Source organism: Sarcophilus harrisii, chromosome 2, assembly GCF_902635505.1.
Source record: "Sarcophilus harrisii chromosome 2, mSarHar1.11, whole genome shotgun sequence".
Lineage (NCBI taxonomy): Eukaryota > Metazoa > Chordata > Mammalia > Dasyuromorphia > Dasyuridae > Sarcophilus > Sarcophilus harrisii.
In genome coordinates this window covers 501,153,918-501,173,925 of record NC_045427.1, presented here as the reverse complement: position 1 = coordinate 501,173,925, position 20,008 = coordinate 501,153,918, and the positions used below count along the sequence as shown (strand labels likewise).

Sequence of the window (20,008 nt, the reverse complement as noted above, 5' to 3'; positions counted from 1 at the left end):
TGCTGTTCATAATCTTGCCTTACATACATGAGAGTAATACTGATAGATGGCATTTATATAGCATTTGAAAATTTGAAAAATGTATTTGATTCAACAACCTCTGAATTAAGAACTATAGTTATTATCCATGTTTTATAGGCAAGAAAACTGAGGCACTGGTCATTTTGGCCCTGATCATACAACCATTTGGTCTCAGAAGCAAGATTTTAAAATTATATCTGTCTCCATTTCTGACATTCGTCCTTTATACACACTGCAGGAAGTCCTTAGAAAGAGCAACACATTGCTGATAGATAGACTTGCAAATGATGTTACTACCTGCTTCCATATCCTAAAAATCCATGGTAATTCCACATTGGTTGAAACCAAGTATCTATATATTTATCAGGTGCTTATTCTTTCTTCCTTGTTTCTGATTGCACTACAGCTTCCAGTATAACACTGATATCCTGCTGCCATTCCTCTCAAATGTTTGATTGCTTATCAGAGTTGTGAAGAGCATCATTTCAAAGATGGTAGACTGGCTACATTGCAGGACTTCATTGTTAATGATCTGTCAGTTATTAGAGGTAGAGTTCATGAAATTGCTCAGGAAAATAGATGCAAAGTTAGTATTATATCAAAGTCTCATGTTCTAGAGTAGGCTAATGAGTACTATTTTATAGAACTCTAGTTTACTCTAGTGTGTAATACCACAAGGCTGCTATATTCAGTCTATCAGTCTCTCAAATATTTCTTTGCCTGTAGAATGTTGTCTCAAACCACCAAAGCCACAGTGATCTTAGGATTCATTAAGGGAAGCAGAGATTCCAGGAATAATGAAAAAACTAAGACCAAGGATTCAGGCTGATCCCGAGGTCCTCCAGAAAGCTAGCCCAGACATTACATTTGCCAACTGGTAACATTTCAAGTAGATGAATTCCGTCATTGATGACTTTGAATATTATATAACTAATGAAAATCTTAGGTTTTTTATTGAGAAGTAGTACACAGTTATTTAACTCTGAACTCATAATTACCATTAACCAAGAGGGCCAAGACTATTATCAGATATTGTTTTTTGTTGTTCAGGGTTTTTTAATTCATAGCTGATTGATACTTTATGACCATTTGGGGAGTTTTGTTGGCAAAGATACGATAATGGTTTACCATCTCATTTTCCGGCTCATTTTACAGATGAAAAAATAGAGTCAAAGAGGGTTAAGTGATTTGTTTAGAATCACACAACTATTAAGTGTCTGAGATCAGATTTGAACTTAAGTAGTCTACCTGAATCCAGGTCTAGCACTCTAGATACTGTACCATCGAGCTACCCACTCCTATATATAAGGTTGGACAAATCTTGTCTAAAGGTAGGATGTAGGCTAAATAAAATCAGTGTTTGTTTTTTACATATGTAACTATATATATATATATATATATATATATATATATATATATATATATATATTTACTTTCAAAAGGATCTCTTTCAGAAAGGGGATGCCTTATTTTCAGGGTTTATCTATATGGAACAAACCCTGTAGAATCTAGTATAATATATTGTCCTGATATAAAAATTAGAGACTTTTAAAAGTTGTAGGTTGCATACGAATGAACTCCATCCTTCTTCAAATCCTAAATAAAATCATTCCTTTTATAGAAAGACTTTCCCAAACTCCTTAATTCTAATATTATGTTTCTGTTGGCTTTTTCTAATTTATCCTATTGATAATGGTGGGGGGGGAGGGAGGGAAGGGCAGAAGGAGGGGGGAAAGAGGGTGTACCATTATGTGCATATTCTCTCTCCCATTAGTTTACTGAGAGCAGTAACTATTTTTTTAACTTACTTTCTATATCCAACACTTTGTACTTTGCCTGGAATATAATTCAGTGCTTAATAAATGTTTATTAACTAAATGACTTTTAGAGCCATCCCAGTGAAATAAAGCTTTTCAGGTGAATCCTGGTATGTGCCCTTTGTGTCCCTCTGAATTGTCATTATTCTATAGCAATGTTGCCAAGCTCAGATCGAAATGGGACCAGTAGATCTTATAATAAGGAACCCTGTGGGCCCCATATTGACTTAGAATACTACAAATGGATATAAACTCCTGTTGGACACTTCTGCTAATCCAGTTCCACAGAGTAATTCTCAATTTCAGTGAGATCTGGCATCAAATATATATATGTGTGTGTGTGTTCATATATGTATATATATATATATATATATATATATATATATATATAGTATGTATTCTGAAAGCACCATTTGCCAAATACAGACTCAAATTCCTAGATGATTTTTCCATAACTTTTTAAATTAGGTGTTTCTTGGCTTATATCAAGCATATTAACATAGAAAAAGCTAAGTAACCTGTGATATAGTAATGCTTTACCCTAATAATGGAATGAATTAGTCAAGAAACCATCTCCTCATGCTTCCAAATATAGGTATTAACACCCAAGATCTTATACTTTCACCTCAGACTAACCAAATCATGGCAGAATCAACAAAGGCTCCAATGATTAAAAAAAAAAAAAAAAGATTCCTTTTATATAGTCAGACACTCTACACTACAACCTCATTCCCCAAGCCTTAGCCCACATCAGGAAAACTCCAGTTCTGAGACATGTCCTCAGCCTTGGAAAGGCAGTTACTCCAAAGGTCCTGATAAGAAAAGAAACAAAAGCTAAAAACACATCTAGGAACTTAATTCTTTAAGGTCTGAAAGTCCTGCTAGGAATAAAGGCTATTGTAGGCAATCCTTTTATCTCATTCTGTACATTGATGACATGTGCGTATCTGATGACCTAGCTGACCTTGACTAGTCACTTAACTTATTCTTTCTAGATGATACCTAACAAATTTTATTCACACAGGAATAACTTTAGTCTATACAGGATTCAGTTTTAGTTTTTTTTCTTTGATCACAACCCTCATCCCATCCTTAATACTTAGTAATAACTAACAGTGACCAACTATTTCCAGGATTGATCTTACTTTCTCTTAGGAGCGCTGATTCTTAACTCATTGAAATGCTGTTGGCCCACCAGATCTTCTTGGAAGTAACTTGTTATGTTGGTATACATGTCAGAATAGACAATGCTACTTTTACTTATTAATATTGAAATTATTTTAATTGTATTTAAAGTATTGGTGAGGTCTACAAATACAGTATAAACATTCATCTTAACTTCATTGACAATTATTCATCTACATAAAAAGGATATGCTAGGGTAGAGGAAGGGAAAAGATATGAAATATTGTTTCTTCTCTTAGTGAATATATATATATATACTACATGAAAGAAATAGAACCCATAAGAAGATAATGGCACAAGTTAACATATGTTAAATGAAACATATAAGCAAAAAACAGGAGGAATATAAAAAGAGGTCACTGTGGACTGGAACAGTGAGGGAAGGTTTTGTAGAATCAGCCAGCCTACAGTTTTGGACTTGAGCTGAACCTGGAAGAAACATTAGGCTTTGATACATGAGAGGAAGGGAAGTCCAATCAGACACAAAAATGAGCAAAGATGCAGGTATGGGAATGTAAATGGCATGTTCGGGTGATAATAGATAGATTGGTTAGAGAAGAGTCATATAAAAGAGTTGATAGGTGATAAAGTTAGAGAGGTAGATAAGAACAGACAGAATTGTGGAGGGCAATACATGCCAAGCATTGGACTCTCTTCTAAAAATAATGAATTTGGACTTTATTCTAAAGACAGCAGAGAGCACAGAGGATGGGGGATAAGCAAAGAGCACTGGATAAGACCCCATTTCCAGGCTCTTTTCCACTTCTTCAAGTCTCTCATATAGGTTCCCGTATGCTGCACCAGATTTAGTACATGTAATGCAGTTAGTCCTGTCTTTGGATAACTTTACTCTAAGGAAGTATATACTGTAGCTGCTGAATAACAGATCTAAGACAGAATCTTGGAAGATAGCAAAAGAATTGGGAAAGTAGTGAAATTAGAGCCAACAACAAAAAAAAAAAGAAACACAAACAGATAGATTATGATTGAAATCCAGAAAGTGTAATTCCCATCAAACCAAAATTAAATTCTAAACAATTCAACATGATTGCATAATTATGGTATCAAATGTGACTGAAATAGCCTGCAACATGAGAGTTGCTTCCATACCACTATCAACATCAGGAAAGAGATCGTTTACAGTATTAATCAATTGTGTCTCTATAATTGTCAAAAACAATTTAAGTGACTTACAAGGTAGGTAGAGAAATCATTGACTTTAATTCATTGAAGAACTTTAACAAGAAAAGGTAAAACAGATAGTATACAATGTTTGGACAGGAAATTGGGATACAGTACAGTGGTGGTAATGTGTTCTTTTTAAAGTATTTAGGTTGCAACAGCTTGTTTCTGTGGGATTAAAACTATGCCAGAATTTGAAGACAAACTATTAAGTTGTGTAATAAATAGAATGAATCCAATGGCAAATTACTGAAAAATGTCATGGGAACTTAGCTCAAGTGTATTGTACAGAATTATATTTCTGTACCCGTTTCTTGAAATCACTTTGTGTCTGAACATGTAAAGTCATTTATAGGCTTCTCTGGAACATGAGGCCCATTTTTCTCCATTTTGTCAGCCAGTACACAATTCCTAAACTCAGAAAGAGAGAAGCCCTCTGTTTTCCCTCTCCCACATTCTTTCCTAAATTTGTAGATTCTTAATGCTTGCTGTAAAGGCCCTTGAGATCTTTTAGTTTAAACCTTCGAACCTACAGATAGAAACATCTCTGCATGATCCACTGGCCTATGAATAGCTGCTCTTTTTAATAGTTTTCTTTTTTTAGTTTAAAAGCTGCTCTTTTTAATAGTTTAATTAGCTTTCTCAGCTAATTCTGAGAATGGCATTTTTTTAAAAAGCAAATAGGTGATTAAAGGATGTTGTCCATACCAAAGAAATATTCATTCTCTCTCTGTTCCCCTCCCTGCCTCCTTCTTTCTGTCTCTCTCTGTCTCTGCCTCTTTCTCTCTGTCTCTGCCTCTTTCTCTCTGTCTCTGCCTCTCTCTCTCTCTGTCTCTGCCTCTCTCTCTCTGTCTCTGCCTCTCTCTCTGAGTCTCTCTGCCTCTGCCTGAGTCTCTCTGCCTCTGCCTGAGTCTCTCTGCCTCTGCCTGAGTCTCTCTGTGTCTGTCTTTCTTACACAGCATAATGAATGTGGGAATATGTTTAGAAGAATTGTACCCATTTAACCTATATTGGATCACTTGCTGTCTATGGGTGGTGGTGGAGAGCAGGGAGGGAGAAAAATCTGGAACACAAGCTTTTGCAAAGGTGAATGCTAAAAATTATCTTGGCATATATTTGGAAAAATAAAAAAGCTATTTTTAAAAAATCTATATTTGAATGGGGAATAAGAAAGAAGAGCTTTGAAATTCTGAACAAAATAAAGGAAAGAAATGAGGCCTTAGAGAAGGTTTAAGGGTATCAAAACCTAATCCACATCAAATTTTCACCTAGGCCTGACTTTAGGAATCATTATTTGCTATATCTGATACTATTTTCATTTATTCCACAAAGTAACCTGTTCAACTGGTAACCTGCATGAGCATACAGTATCCTGCTACTTCAACTCATGTTCAATATTTGGGAAGTTACAGATTGGCAAATATTTCTCAAAAGTCACTCAGTCTATAAAACCATTTTGTGGTTTTCTTATGTAACTTTTATGTCTTTTCATTGTAACTGAACATTCCTTCAAGTCAGATTGGTCAATCATGTCAATACTGGCTAAAGACTTACATATCTCTCATAAAGAAGCATTGTAGTCATTGAGTCTATTAGCATTTTAATGCACCTCTTCCTTTTTGACAAGCTAAGAATTACTTCTAATAAAAGATGAGAATTTTTCCCTAGAAATCAAAATGAATGGAAAAAGAAAAAAATGAAAAAAAATAATACAGAAAGCCTTTTTAAGATTGAGGCGGGGCAGATTTGAAATATTTGAACTGATTATCCCTAATAAATTTTACCTATGAGTTTATTAGTCAAACAAAAGTAAAAAGTGTTCATTAATTAATTAATTAATTAATTCATCTATTATCAAATTTAATCTATCCCTTTCTTTATATTACAACACTACTGCCCTCATTACCTTGTACCTAGATTATATGCATTTTAATAAATCTCATTACAAATCTTCTTGCCTTCAATAAAGTTCCCTTCCCTTTTCTCCCACTATGTTTAGTCTACATAAATTATCAATTCCAACAAAATCTGCCTATTCTTTGTCTATTTTCCCAAATATATTCTCCAAACGTGCATTCCCACTCCATACCTTTTGCTCATGACATTCAATCTAAATGATTCTCACTCTCTCTTCCTTTTTATTTTGTCATAATTTTCCTTACAATCTAGCCTAGAATACTTATTTTTTCTTTTGACTTCTAATCTGCATTATCCATGTAGTACTCATTAGCTATCTTATATTATTTTATATATCTCTTTATATAGAGTCTTAAATTTTAAAGTTGTAAATCACCTAAAATATCATCAAGTACAATCATTTTCTACCTCATTTTTGAGAGAACGAAACAGTCCCAGAGAGAATAAAGAGTTTTACCCAGGTTATAAAGGTGTTAAATAGCAGAATCTTAGACTAACTCCTCTTATTTCAAATCTAGCACTCTTCCTTGTAAATATATACATACATACATATATGTAAATATACATACACATGTGTATCTGTTCAGTTATTTCATTCATGTCTGACTGGGTTTTCTTGGCATCGATATTAGAGTAGATTACAATTTCCATCTCTAGTTCATTTTTACAGATGAGGAAACTGAGGTAAACAACATTGTGACTTATCCAAGATCTTATAGCTAGTAAGAGTCTGGGCTAGATTTGAACTCAGGAAGAGAAGTTTTCCTGACTTACATTCTGGCATCCTATCATCTGAGCCACCTAACTCCCTTTCCAGATAGATAGATAGATAGATAGACAGACATAGATATAGATATCTATATAGAGAAGTAGAGATATATCTCTTTGTATAAGGTAATAATAATATTGCTTTGTATAAGGTAATAATAATAATAACAATTTATTATATTGCTTATATAATGCTTTATGGTTTGCAAAGCACTTTGTTTTGAGTTTTAAATGAGATATTTGCAATCTTGAAGGGCAGGTGCTATTATTTTCATATGCATTATGCAGTTGAGGAAATTGAAGCAGAAGATTAAAGGCCTAGGATTACCCAGCTTAATAAGTGTCTGAGATCAAATTTGAACTCGGTCTTTTCTAACCCTAGATCCAGTAATCTATTTACTGTGCTACTTATCTAAGTAATGTTCCAACATTTTTTGATGATGATTAGACAAGGAAACTGAAAAACAACTGATGCATTAGATGATAATTGGACATGTAGATTTATCAATGGTTCTCTTATTAATATGTCATTATGCCTCTAAGAAAATAAAGGTAAGTGAGACAAGTTGAAACAGGTATATTAAACCTCTATATAATATTTGTCATTTACAGAGCATGGACTTTTGGGGGGCTTAAGGGTTTTGTGAGGCACTTGCTGTTGTGCCTTGCCCAGGTTCATGCAACTAGTGAGTGTCAAATATCTAAGGCAGATTTGAACTTGTGTTCTCCTTAATTTAGTTCTGGTGCTGTGTCTATTGCTCTACCTACCTACCCAGAGCATGGTCTTTTAAAATATCATATTGGATAAGTCATGGTTCATCAGAGGTTCATCTTACCTGGGTAACCCTCAATGATTCTACCACGTATGATTACCAATGCATTATAAATATCCTTAATTGTCTTTATACTATAGGTTAGTATTGCCTGATTTCATCTAAAGTTTTCTTAAACTTTTTCAGTGTTTTTAAATCTCTGAACCTTCTGTGGATAAGTTTCCTACACATAATACTTGTCTTTCAAAATAGGACTTAGCTTCATTGTTAATAACTCTTTCAAATTTGTACAGTTACATAAGTTATGAGATCTTAGAGGTTATTTAGCCAAATCTGTCTACACAGAAGTGTTTTCTATCACATCCCCAATAAGAAACCTTTCTAGCTTTCTAAAGATCTCCATGAAAGGAGCTTCCACTTCTCACCTTCATCCCTGCTCAGAAACAGATCATTCCAACTCTACTTTTCTATAAAGTTCTTTTATTGAAAACAATCTCTGCTTCTGGTTCTATTCTCTGAGGTCAAACAGAGTAAGTTTAATTGTCCTTTCATATGATAACCTTTCTGAAACTTGAAAATATCTATCATGTCCTTCCTCCCGTCTTCTAAGTATAAACATATTCAGTAACTCCACCACTCTTCCTAACATGACCTCAAGTCCTCTCACCATCCTTTCTTGCCCTATTCTGGATGTTGCCTAGATTGCCAGTGTCTTCCTAAAATCAAGCACTAGATGTGGTGTGATCAGAATTATTGCTGCTTTTGTTCTCAGCACGTTGCCTCTCTTAATATAGTCTAAGATCCATTAGCTTTTTTGGATACCATTTTTAACTCTTGATCCTTATATCTATCGATCTATTGATCTATCAATAGATCGATAGATAGATGTTTGAAGGCCATCACAAACTCCAGTTCTTTTTCACACAAATAATTGTCCAATCACATCTCCCTTATACTCATAAAATTATTACATTTTAAAACAAGCATAGGTCTTTATAATTACATCTATTAAATTTCAGAGATTTTGGCCCATCCTTCTTAGAATCAGAGAATCACAGTTTAGAGTTGGAAAGGATTTTAGAAGTTATTGAGTTCAGTCTTCCCTGCCAAGATATTTTGGGGGTCCCAACTCTATTATCTATATAATATTAATGATTCTTCTCAATGTTTATCACCTGCAAAATTGTAAAGGAGATTATACCTTCATTCAAATCATTGATCAAAATGCTAAATTGCACAGAGACAATGACAGATATCTGGGTAATACCCCTAAATAGTGTCAATAGCTGAATTTGATCCCAGATCTTTCTGGATTCCAAAACTAATCTTTTCATTAAATAACACAATCTTTTTGTCCAAAAAAGAACATTCTTATATTCCTGTCTTAGGTCATAACTTAAAGCATATTATGTAGTTTGCGTAATTTTTATCCCAATAGCAATAATAGCTATAATATACAATAAAATGTATACAATAAACAATCACATCTACTACATAATCTCCACAATATGTAATGAATTTTAAATTATATATGTAACATAATAATGATAATGATGATAGTATTTACATTGTGCTTTGTAAAGGTTTGTTAAATGTAATTTAATATTTTTCAAGTTTATCCTAGAAGGAAAATGCTATTATGATCTCCAGATAAGAAAACTGAAAGAAGCAGATTGACTTGCACAAGGTCACAAAGATCATATTTAAGTTTGAGTCTTCATGCTTCCAGGTCAAAGCTTCTATTCACTGTGCTACTTAGCTTCCTCAGCTGTGGCTGACTTATGATCTACCCTACCATGAGAGAATGAGTCATATCAGAGAATTCACAGGTCCATGAAAGTTGGGGTTCTTTACTTTTAGGGTGTCATAGACTCTTTGCAATATGGTAAAGCTGATGGACTCCATCCTGGAATGCTGTTTGCATAGAATAAATATATAGAATTTCAAAGGAAAGAAAAGGTTTTCCTCAAACAATTTCATGGCACTTATATGCATAAAAATTTACTTGCCTGTTCATATATTTTATATTTCTATTTTATATTTTATTTAAGTTATTAGTTTAATTACATATATATATATAACATGACTATATGAGCAGGCTATATATATATGTATATATATATATATATATATATATCATCCTACTAAATTGACTAAAAGAAGATACTGTATAGTACAAATTGGAATTTTTACTATGCAATCCATCTTTCAGATAATTCTTTAAAATGTAAGGAAATGATCTTAGCTAACTAGGTACCACAGTATATAGAGTGATAGACCTGTAATTCAGAGATCTGGACCTGGAATCAAGTTGAAATTCAGCTTCATACACTTACTATGTGTGACCTAATTTTTTATCTATAAAACGGGAATAATAATAATAATCTCAACATCACAGGGTTGTTGTGAGAATCAAAAGAGACAGTATTTGTGAAGTGCTTTACAGACCAGGCAAAGCATTCTTGCTGTTGTGGTTGTTATTGCCATATGTTTTTCCCCCTGCCCACAAGCCCTGAGCAGGGGGAGGGTAAAGAAGATGTATTGTTCATATTTCTTCATTCACTGATGTCCTCATCCTTGTCTTTTTGCTTCTTGTCTCTAAGCCAGTTTCTTATCCATTACAAAACATCCTCTCTCTCCTCCAGTCTTAAACTCAGTAACTCAATCTTGTTAATAGCCTTGTTTGTGGAATTGAGTCAAAGGCATTTTGCACATCTAAAGAAATCATGTCTGACATTTTAATTCCTTGGAAAGGGGATTTCTGCTTGAGTAGTCAGTCTCCCTCATAGAAAAATCATGTGACATTTTTCTAATTGATTATAGTTACTTAAGCATATATGTGAAATGCCTATGTATTCTATTTAACATTAAGCCATAACATCCAGCTGAAATGACTTTAAGCCATAATCTCTCTGCAGATATCAAAGCATCCTAACTGACTTGATGAGTCTGAGATTAGGCCAAAGTAAAACCATATCTCTATTACCAAAGTATAGCAAATTTTAGTTAAATAAAAATGAATCCAAAGGGCCTAGAAAAATGCAATAAGACATAAATTTCAAAGACTCTGGTACTTTAAAAAAAATAAAATTATTTTTTGAATAGACTAAAAAATCCAGCAGACATTTAGCATTAGTGTTAGAACACAAAATTCATCAACAAATATTATATTTATTAAGGTCCCACTATGTAACTGCATCCTATGCTAAGGTCTTGGGGTTCAAGTGCAAAGAATCAAATAATTCTCCCTCACAATGGGTTTCATGTAACATTCTACAGATGAAGTGTATGGCATAGTTCCTTTTCTCAGCAGATTGGAAATCTTGTTTGAATGTGAGACTCGGAAAAAAAAAAAAGACCTAAGAATTCATCTGGTTCAACCTGGTTCAACCTCTAAATTGATAAGTACGCAGAGGTTGGGAAAAATGAAATGAGTGGTTACCTTAATTTTTCAGTGTCTCATACAGTTAGTAACAGATATGGGACTCAAACCAAACCTTCTGACTCTAAGCCCAGTGCTCTCTCTACCACATCATAAATAATAGGAAAAGACTTTTGGTATAAGATGCTGTAGTTCAATCTCAAAGTGTAAGACAATGTTAATAAGCATTATGACAATTCCAAAAGGACTGAACTGTAATAGTCACTGGAGTGTTGCCATCATTATTAGAGAAGACATAGTAAAGGTACCATTTGAGACTTTAAAGAATGAGGAGAGCAGAGAATTGTGGACATTCCAAGAAAATTAAACTACTAGGGGAGGAGAAAAGGGGTAAAAAAATGGGAGTGAGGATGGTAATAGACAGTAAGGAGACTGTCCTTAATGTATACAACCACTGTTGTGATCTATAATCAAAACTAATCTCTACACATAACAGAATTCAGCTCATATACTTTTGAGTTCCCAAATAAGCAATAGAGTTAAAAGCTCTTAAATAATTTTTGAAATATACATATAATCAATATTCCAAAGTTTCCTCTTTTTTGCAACTAAAAAAAATCATTTGTTTGAGTTAATTTTTTATGAGGCTATAACTATGTAACAAATATCTTCTCAGAATAAATAATTCTGACAAATCATAATAGGAGAAATAGAACTTGATAAAAGGAAGGGAGAGCTCTAGAAAAAGTATCAGAATAAGTCAGAGAAAGGAGAAAATCACTTTTAGTTGGGGAAGAAAGGGGTATCAGAGAAAACTTTGAAGGAATACCCACAGGTTCCCATTATTTATAACTGTGCTGTTGGAAAGTTCCTTAGTTCATCATTCTCTACCCCCAAGGATCTTAACATTTAGCTGTATTTGTTGTTGTTCAGTTTTTTCAATCACATTCAACTCTTTGTTACCCTCCTTGGGTTTTCTTGGAAAAGATACTGGAGGGGTTTACCATTAAGTGACATGCCTAAGGTCATACAGTAAGTATCTGAGACCATATTTTGAACTCTTTCTGACTTTAGACTTAACACTATCCATTGCTCCACTTAGCTGCCTTCCTAGTTGAATAGCCTCCAGTCAAAATATGGGTGACTTAGATAAGTCAACTGAATCATGCTGAATTTCTCTTTCCTAGTCTCCAAATTGATAGCATTTAGCTTAAAAAAACTCATTAGGAAAAAAATGAGACAATAATATAGGTAGTGAACTTTGCAACATACTATATGGGGCTACCATTATGATGGTGATTATGCATAGAGATAACTTTGGATATTAATATCTTAATATATTAATTATATTAATATTATTTTGTTTGGGACAGAAAATTGACATTTTCTACATAAATTCCTTGTAGTTTTTGAACTGATTTAATACATTTAATATATAATGTTCAATACCAAAGCTTCCATTTTCCTGCTGGATAAAATTAACACAATTCATGCTTAGAATGCTGCCCCCTCTACTCCTAAAATCTTTTTCTTACCTCCAGGCCCAAATCAAATGTCACTTCCTCCATAAGTTTTCCTTGATATCTCCCGCTCTCAAAATGAAAGATGATTTCCTCCTTTGATTTCTTATAACATTTTGTCTAGAGTACTCCTTTCCCTTTATAAAATCACATTTTACAATATTTATCTGTGAACATTTTAAGCCTTTCTATTATAAGTTCTTTGAGGATCTTTGTACCCCCAGTGTCCAGCAAAGTACCTTATATGTAATATATTTGTTAAATTATGAAATATTTATTTTATGACGATTGTTGCAGTAAGAAAAAAAAATCAGTATTTGGTAAAACACCCTTCTTGAATGTTTGTTTATACCATGAAGACTTGTCCAAATATGGCAAAATTATCAATCTGAGTTCTGCAAATTTAGAATTCATGGAAATCTGGGTGTGCATCAACCACCCATTCCAGAAGTAAGAATATTTCCTGTAAACACATAAATATACATATTAAAAACTGAGTTGAAGGACATTTTTTTAATCTAAATTCAAACTGAACTCTCTCTATTTCAATGAATATACCCAGGGTATTCCAGAAGTTTTAGTGTAACTTTCTGTTTTTAAAAGTTGAAGCTGCACCAAGAATTTTGGGACATGTTGCATAGGTCCATATCTATTTTCTTATATATGAAATTGTAAGTAAGAAACAACATGAAATAATGGAAAGAACACTGACCTTGAAGATATAGAATCTATATTTAGAGCTGGAAGAGACTCCCAAAACCATATAGCTCAGTTCCCTCAGACTATAGATGAGGAAACAGGTCCAGAGAAGCACAAGGAAGTATGAATTGGATGCAGGATTTGAACCCAGGTTGTTTTCTGAATCCAGACCTAGTGCTCCTCTACTCTTACCATGATTAAGCATTCAAGAAGCATTTTTAAACAAGTGATACATGTCAGATACTGTGCTGGATAATGAATATACAAGACAAAAAGCAGTCCCTATTAAGATTGAGCTTAATATTATATAAAAATAGATTACATATTCACAAATAAATAAAAGCAATATATAAGATCCTTTTGCAGGGTAAGTACCACCAACTCTGGAGATCAAAAAAGTCCTCATACAAAATCTAGTTTAAAGAAATTGGAATTCTAAGAGGTAAGGATGAGGGAAGAAGGCATTATAGGCAAGGGAATAGCCACACAAAGGCATGGTAGTGGGAAATGGAATATCAGGTATTAGGAACAAGAAGGCCATTTTGGCTTGAACAAAGAAAGTATAAAAAATAGTGAAGTACAAGGATATCCAAAAAAATCTTAGTATAGCTTTAAACTATTAAGACTTTGGGGACACCCTGAATAACAAGGCTGAAAAGGGTAGAAAAAAGGTAGGTTGTAAAGGGCTCTAAATGCCAAAACAGATGAGTTTGCATTGAGCTATGGCAGACACAGTAGTTTAATAATGTGTGTGGGAATGCTATGGTCCAAATAAGCTTGATTCCTGGTTCAGTCACTTCCTACTGATGTGATTGCAAGCAAATCATTTATTCATCCCATCCAATCATCCAATAGGAAACTAATACCAGACAACTTGCCATCTATACTGCCTCCCTGAACCACCATCTGCCCAAATGAAATACCAAACACCTATGGGCCCAACTATCATACCCCTAGTCCTCGCTCCCTAATGGAGTTTAGCTCTAGGAAATGAAGTAATGGCTAATGCTATAGAGCTAGGATAATTTTATGGATTTATTGATTGTCTAGACTTAAGAAAGTAATTAAAATATTAATAATATAGATTAAATTGAAAAATGTAATCAGTATATATGTGGTATATTTTCCATCATAGCTCTGGCTATGCTCCATAGCTGGAGGCACCTTAGAAAATTCTAAGACTCTTGGCAATTCTAAGAGACTGCTGGTAAATTCAGGAGTTGTTACAACTACCACACACCATATAAATAGTATCATGATTCTTATAGTATGCCATATATAGATCCTTTTGTCTTTGCTTTCATAGACATTTCTAGAGGTCGTGCGTCCACAAGGTCTAGAGAGTTCTTGGAGACCTTGAGGAAACTACCACCTGATAAGTGCTCCTTGGTCTCTTTCTTGTTGTTGTTCAGTCATGTCTGACTTGTGACCCCATAAGGGGTTTTCTTGGGGTCACAAAGACTTAGCCATAATGGAAATAACTGAACAACTACTTCTTTACTCCAGGCTAAGCATTTTATCCACTAAGCCATCCTACTTCCATTTCCTTTTCCAGCTCATTTTCCAGATGAGGAAACTGAGGCAAACAGGATTGCCAAAGGGTAACACAGATAGTAAGTCTCTGAAGCTGATTTAAACTCAGGCCTTCCTATCTCCAGGACCAGCACTTTATCCACTGCACCAGTTAGCTGCTCCACTTGGCCTCCTTAGGACACAGCTATCTTCAAATGAGGCTACTGCTTCATGGGCTACCACCACCAAGTGGTGTCTATGTCTTCGGAGAGCCCAGAAACTTCACCATGCTATTGGTTCTATAATTGTTCTTTTCTGTTTCTGTGAGGTTTTTCTCCTGAAGCTTGGGCAAGTCACTCAACTCCACTGCATACTCAGGTTCTGCATCTGGGTAGTAGGCAGCAAATATAAAGAAAAGAAAGAATGTAGGGCTTTTTTGTAGCTACTGAACCCCTGTAGCTACCTGTATAGGTATCTTCTGTATAATCCAGGATAATTAGAAAGGGGACCAAACTCCATTTATATTTATATTCAACCATAGAGATATAATAATAGTTTATGTTTATTTGTATAAGACACTAATACTGTAATAGTTTATAGTTTTGCAGATCATGGAATTGATTGAGAGGGTAAAAGAATAAAATGAAGGGGAAAAAGAAGATTCATCTTGTGTCAGAGCAGATGACAACAGCTAGTTGACATTTATATAATGCTTTAAGGTTTTCAAAACCTCTTTAAATATCTCATTTGATCTTTACAACTCTGCAAGATAGATGCTATTATTATCCCATTTTTCAGATAAGAAAATTGGGGCTAAAACAAGTTAATTGATTTATTAAAAGTCACACAGCTAGGATCTGAGGAGAAATTTGAACTCATGTCCTTTGTGACTAATACTTTAATGATCTTCTTCTATTTCTACTTTACCCAAACCATAATCAATTCCTATAATTCTGACTTCACAAATTTAGAATCAAGTTTATGGAATTAGAGCTGGAAAAATGTCAATAATGTAGATTGAAGTTAGAAGTGTATCTGGAATATATTTTTCCCCCAAGAGATCTTCTTGTTAAACATTTTAAGTCATACTTCTGGCAATGCCCCATAGTTGGAGGCAACGTAGTCCCAAAAAGACTCTTGAAGATACTAAGAGTCTCCTGATAAATTCAGAAGTTGGCAAATCCTCACCCTACAGAAAAGTTGGATCTTGTTAAGCATTAATCAGATAATAATGGAAAAATAAAACTGTACTCCTTAAGTAAAGTCAAAGGGATTTATTTCTTATTTATATTGTCAAAGACGGCCATGTACTAAATACACAAGATGGGAGGGAGAAAATCATCAAATCCAGATGGTGAAATGCATGTAACTGGATGGGCAACCTATCAAGTTAGTCTATTGATTGTATTGATAATATTCAGTATACTATGAGTACAAGACAACAATCTATTAATTAATACAGTCTTCTTAGGCTTCTAAAATTGAAAATTTTTTCATTGAGCAACAAAACTTAACTAAGCTAGTCTTTAGCTTACACTAGTCACTTAGTCACTTAGTCAAGTGACACTTAGTCAAAACTCATCTTTGAAGATTTTCACCATAGTAGAACCTGTAAAAAGCTTTCCATGGACATTAGAATGAGAGAGAAATTTATAAGCTCAAATTGCTGACTGTTGTGAAAAACTATCTCTTTAACATCAAATTATTTCATAAGTGACATATGGCTACAAATCCCACAACTATATATCCTTAGAAGAAATAAGATTACAAATAATATCATTCTAGAGTGACAGAAGGCATGTGATATAAATAGTGTACGGCATATTACCAAGTTAACTTGCTTCCCCAAGGCCATACATGTATAGCAGGAAAAGGAAGTTGGCTGACCATGTAATAAAAGTGAGAGAGAATAGATGGATTGCTCAAGTACTTCAGAGGAAGGGTTGCAGTGTATTATATGGAACTTCTACTAAGAAATTACAGAAAAACAGAAACAAGGATACTTTCATCCACCCTAATAAGAACACAGACCTATCTGCCTAAGTAAAATGTAATAAAATCAGTAATAAAAGATATTATAAAAATTATATAGCTTAGGAAAGAATGGGCAAATATACCTATAAGTGGTTACTCATCTTTAAAGGCAACAGGCCTTTATAGAATTCACTTCATATATTAAATTTCTAAATCACAAGTATTTTCTAAAACTTAAAAGAAATTCACAGTAACTGTAACTAATCACAATGCTTAATGAAACATTATCCTGAACTTGATTTTGAGTTTTTGTTGCCTGATACATTTGTACTTTGTATGAAAGTCAGCAAGTATGAGAACATAAAGTTCACCGTGATTTCTATAAAGACAAGAGCTTGGCAGTGACACAAAGTGATGTCTAGGCACTTAGTTCATAAACAGTTTCTTCTCATGAACCTTATCTCTAAATGCATACAGTGTGTTGAATCTTAAATTGGAAAAGAGGTACGGGAAAAGCTTGGATAAAAAAGAATCCAATAAAAATGAAGCCTTTTAACAATAACTAATTAGAAACACAAGTTAAGTATGCTGGAAGTGCATATTTATAAGATTAATGACTTTTAAAGGTGACTCCAAGCCAAAAAAAAAAAAAAAAAACCAAACTTATTTTCTGATTGTAACTATTTAAATGTTCTGTATTCTTTCTGCCTTATTATATTTCCTAGTTGATGCCACTAGATTATAAGCTCCTTAAGGGCAAGGAATCTTTCCTGTGCTTAAAAAAAAAATTCCAGAAATACACTATTTACTTCTAAGAACAACCCATTCCCTTTTTATATAATTGTCATTGTTAAACTATTAGACTATTAGACCAGGGATAGCAAGGTAGGTGTCGTGGACTGAGCACCAGGCTTGCATTCAGGAAGATATGAGTTCAAATCTGTACTCAGATACTTACTAATTGTGTTACTCTAGTCAAGTTACTTAGCCCCTATTTGCCTCAGTTCCTCTTCTGTAAAATGGAGACATATTGGAGAAGGAAATGGCAAAACATTCCAGTATCTTTGCCATAAAAAAAAGTACCAAAGTCTATGGGGTCACATAGAATCATCCATAACTGAGGCAAGTGAATGTTTGTTAGAAGGTCCTTTTTCAAGCTTAAACTTGTCCCTTGAAAACTTCAATGCATTCAAGTTCTATTGTCTGAGTATAACAAATATCTAATCACTTTTCCAAGTTCTGGACCTTCAATAATACTTATATAAAGCTGTATTTTCATTCTTAGTCCACTCATCTCCAGGCTAAAAATCCCCGTTCCTGCAACCCATCTTCATATAGAATGAACATGAAGCTTCTATGCCATCAAGGTTAACTTCCTTGGAATGCTCTAGTATGTCAGTCTTTCCTTAAATATGACACCCAAAATTGCTCAGGTGTCCTCTGATTAGAATTAAGTACAGTGAGGTTTTTTTCATTATTCCTGGAATCTCCATCAGATTCCTTTAATGAATCCTCAACACTGTTGTCTCATATGTTCAGTCACTGTGTGTCTATTATGTGCCAGCACTGTGCTAAGTATGGGGGCACAAAAATAGGTTAAAAACTAGTAGGACATCTAGGTGGCTCAGTAAATATAGCACCAACCCTGGATTCAGGAGGACCTGACTTCAAATCTGACCTCAGACACTTAACACTTCCTAAATGTGTGACCCTGGGCAAATCACTTAACCCCAATTGTCTCAGCCAAAAAAAAAAAAATAGGCTGCCAATCACTGTGTGCCTATTAGTGCCTACTATGTACCAAGCATTGTAATAAGCAAGGGGGCACAAAAATAGTTAAATGATCAGCCCTGCTCTTGAAAAACTCATAAGTTATTTGGGAGGGGGAACCTCTAGATCAGCATATTAGATAGACTATAGGATCTAGAGTCAGGAATATCTGAATCCCATTTCAGAAACCAACTGTGTAACCATGGCAAGTCATTAAATCTCTCTAGACTTTATTTTTCTAATTTCTTGAATTTCTAATTCTAACTTTTTTTAGATGAGCTATTATTATCCATGCACCAATCCCACCTCCTATGTGTAAAGTTATTTTTTAAACCCCAAGTAAGATTTTATCCATTTAAATTTTTCTTATTTTATTTGTTCCACTGTTCTAACTTGTCAAGATTTTTTTAAACGTCACCTCTCTTCTTCCATGCCTTAGCTATCTTTTTCAGCCTGCAAGTTTGAGAAATATTCCATCTCTTACTTTTCCAAGACATTAATCAAAATATATGCCATCTATACTTTTTCTAAGACATTAATCAAAATATGAAATGACATAGGAGCCCTAGGAACTGCCTTGGAGACCTGTTTCCAAGTTGACATTGAATGAAGAGGCCATTCAGGAAGGTCCAAATACACATTACTTAATTATAAACTAGCATAGGACTTCTTAAACTTTTTCCACTTGCAACCTATTTTCGCAGAGAAAAGTTTATGTGACCCCAGGTATGTAAAATAGGTATTCAAATCAGACATTTACTGATTAAATCACAATTTGTGATCCTCACATTCAGTTGTGCATCTCATATGACCCACACTTTAAGATGTTTTGGTCTAACCCACATCTTCCCATCTTTTCTACAAGAGTAGCATAAGAGACTTTTTAAAAGCCTTTGCTAAAATATAAGTAAACTATATCCAAAACATTGCCCTAATCAACCAGTTTAGTTAGACTGTCAAAAAATGGTGTGAAAGATGTAATTCTGTAAGACATATTTTAAATGAAACATTACTGACTCTTCATAATCAAATGCTTCTTTTTCTGGATGTTCACTAACCGTTTCTTTAATATGGTTTTAGAATTTTGCCACCACTCAAAGTCAGGCTCATTGGCCAGCCCTGGAAGATATAGATTCTATTTTTCTTTTTTTTGAGAATTATAACATCTACCCTTTTCCTAAACTATGGTACCAGTGATAGCCTGCATAGTACCTAACATAGTGACCTTCCATGTCATAAGTGAATGGAAGTAGAAGACTTTAATGATATTAATATCAATCTTTAAAAAAAACTATTTATCAAGTGATTTTGAGAACATAATCTGAAATTTTTTGATGCATCTATTATGTTACATAACAGAAATGTATTAATCAACTAGTTTAATTGCAAAGTATTGTGATACTTTCCCCAAAAAAGATATGATTTAACTATTGTCTACTATGTAAATTTCTTTAATGCTATTCAATTAATAGTTATTAAGTGACACAA

At 33.8% G+C, this 20,008-nt stretch overlaps 2 protein-coding genes across 2 annotated transcripts in view; one reads left to right on the top strand and one right to left on the bottom strand.

Moving 5' to 3' along the window:
* Positions 1 to 20,008, top strand: part of FAM227B (family with sequence similarity 227 member B) — a 321,697-nt gene that overhangs the window by 106,655 nt on the left and 195,034 nt on the right. The window lies entirely within an intron of this gene.
* FGF7 (fibroblast growth factor 7) overlaps positions 1 to 20,008 on the bottom strand; it is an 80,346-nt gene that overhangs the window by 17,592 nt on the left and 42,746 nt on the right. The gene's annotated exons all lie outside the window — the stretch shown is intronic.